The sequence below is a fragment of the Schistocerca gregaria genome, unplaced genomic scaffold (genome assembly GCF_023897955.1).
Source record: "Schistocerca gregaria isolate iqSchGreg1 unplaced genomic scaffold, iqSchGreg1.2 ptg000711l, whole genome shotgun sequence".
Classification (NCBI taxonomy): domain Eukaryota; kingdom Metazoa; phylum Arthropoda; class Insecta; order Orthoptera; family Acrididae; genus Schistocerca; species Schistocerca gregaria.
Window position 1 is genome coordinate 291,556 of NW_026062089.1, and position 2,945 is coordinate 294,500.

Genomic DNA, 2,945 nt, shown 5'->3' on the forward strand with positions numbered 1-2,945 from the left:
ACGACCTTTGTTACCTCAATGTCGATATCGGCATCATTTTCGAAATATGTGAGCTTACTTATATTATCTGTAATGTTAATATACAACAGGAACAATAAGGCTCCCAACACACTTCCCTCTGGCACAAGTGGTTACTTTTACACGTATAGATGAACTCTCCATTTAGGATGAGATGATGTGTCCCCCCTACAAAAATATTTTATTGGCCGTACTTTATACGATGCAGGCAAACGGTCAACTACAATTGCTGTTTACTGTGCGGTAACCTCTAGCGTATCAGAAGCGGTGTAGGAAAATGTTTTCAAATGAGTATACGCACTCGTATTTCGGCAGGTGCACAGTTTTGCCATTTCAATTTTTGCACGTTTTTACAGATACCTTTTCGAAAATTTCGAGCAAAACAAATCGAAATCTTTATTACATCACGAAACAATGAAGAAGCAAATGCGGGTTTGTTCGCAAGCCCGAAGCATTATCTGGTACAAGAATCATTGATTTTAATAAAGTAGCTGTCGATAGGTTTTTTCGTTGCTAACAAATGTAACTGACAATCACAAACTAATGACTTCTCAAATAACTAATTGTGATGAAACAGGCGTCTCGGTTAATGCTAAAAACCAATCGAACATCGCAGCTTGCAAAGGGAACCGTCCAGTGCGATCGTTAACCTCTGCAGAAAGGGGCGAAACTGCAACCATCCTCATTAGTACGTCAGCAAGCGGAGCTGACATTCCTCCTACGATTATTTTTCCACTAAAGAAGAAGCAGAAAGAATTTGAGTTAGGACTGACAGCAGGAGGTTGCGCTGAGGTCCACAGCACCGCATGGATGGCCACAGAGTCATTCTTTGTATGGTTTCCACAATTAGTGGTATTTTCTAAGACATCAAAGCACGTCCCAGTTCTCCTTATATCAGATGGCCACTCAGCTCATACCACGAACAATGACGTTATGGACTACGCGAGGGAGAGTGGCGTTTCTTCACCACCACATTGCTCTCACAGACTTCAGCCGCTTGATGTTTGTTTTATAAATCCTCGTTATAGTGATCAGCTTCGAAAATGGCTGCGAAGCCACGCAGGGAAAGTCGTAACTATCTTTCAAATTTCAACGCTTTTTGGTTCAGCTTTCGTCTAAAGCGCAACAATGAAAACCGCTATTAAAGGTTTCGAAGCTACTGCAATATGGCCCACGGACCCATCCATATTCAAGACGCACACTTCCTATCGGCACACACAACTGACAGCGGACGTGATAGGCCGTCAGATGAAGGGGTTATTATATCTGAACAATTGGAATTGCCTCCACCTAGCACACCAGCTGAAAAAGACGACTCAAACGGGCTGGATAATCAAGGGGACGAGGTTTCAGCGAATTGTTACAATGAACTGCCGCCTAAGAATAACAAAGTTATTGGGGCTAATTGTTCTAATCTTGGGTGCTCTTGGATGACAACTGACAACACAACCTCCTCATTTCATATTTCACCTGAGATTCTGATTTTCTTGTCAAAAGTTAACGAAAGCAAGAAAAGAGCGAGACTGAAAAGGGGGAACAACGTTGTTTTAACTGATTCGCCGTACAAAAAAGAGTTAAAAGTCATTAATGGGAGAAATAGAAAAAAGAACTTTGACAAAGAAGAAAGAGCAAACAGAAAACTTTTTGCGAAAGAGAATAAAATTAAGAACTCAAAAACGAGAGAAAGAGCCTGAAGATAAATGGAAGAAAGGAGTAAGAATACTATACTAACGAGAGTGATTATGAGGTAAGTTCTGACTGTCAGTGTGTATATTGTGGTGGGTTATATTCAAAATCAGTTGGAGGTTGGGTCGCTTGTTCCACGTGCAAAAAATGGACACACGATTCTTGTGCAGGAATAGATAGCGAAGATGATGAGTGTCTCCCCGTGTGTGAATTTTGTAAACAGCCTCAAGAAAAGGATACGATACATGAAAACTGTAGTTTGACATTAATACTCACTTTAAACTAAAAAAAATACCGAGCAAGCCAATATTTTCTGCATTTCCGATAATTTTATACGTTTTTGTAATCACTTGTATTTACCACCCCATTCTGCCGCGTGCAAATGATATAAATTTCTGTTTTTGAGTGAGAAAATATTGTTGTTTTATTTTATGGCAATGTTCTTATATTTTTGTGATTAATACATCATAATGTGTTCATATAAAAATTTGTAACTCTCTTATTTATCAATTTTGTACATTTAATCAAAGTTTTCAACTGTGCACCCCATTATACCTTGGATTCCCCAACGTGTCGGATAAGAAAGATAAAAATACAATCACTACTCGTTTCTTCAACGACAATTTAAGCTGTGTTCTGTGGTTCCTCCCAGAGTTCATCACGATATATTCCGAAAAAAATCATAGTTAACGAACGTTATAAATTGCTCTAGAAACGAAGGCAATCCCAGTTAACATTTAATAAGGCCACTGGTATCCTTCGAAATGCAACTAATCAAAGTAATGCAGAACGTCGTGGGTCACAGCGGATGGGTGGAATCGAAATATGACATTTACCCACGATCGCTTCTTTTTGTCAATTTGTGCCATTAATTTCTCTGCTCCCTAATCTGATTTCGTATCTCCCCATCAGCTATTCGATCAAAACTTTTTTAGCATTCTTCTACACCACCACATTTCGGAAGTTTCTAGTCGTCTCCTGTTTGGGGAACCAGGCATGTTAACTGCTGATTCGCAATATATTTATTCCGAAAGGCAAAAGGAACCCCGAAAACAATGAAAATAATTTTGTTTATTGGTGACTGTACCAGTTTGATTTACACTTACTGCGAATATGATAGTATTTTATTCCAAATCCTTATTTGAAGGTACTAAAATGTCGGTTTAAATGGCAGCTTGCTATGTAAGACATGCCCACTTGTTTCTCTGTGCCATCTCTTCTTTGAGATGATAAGCCTAGGG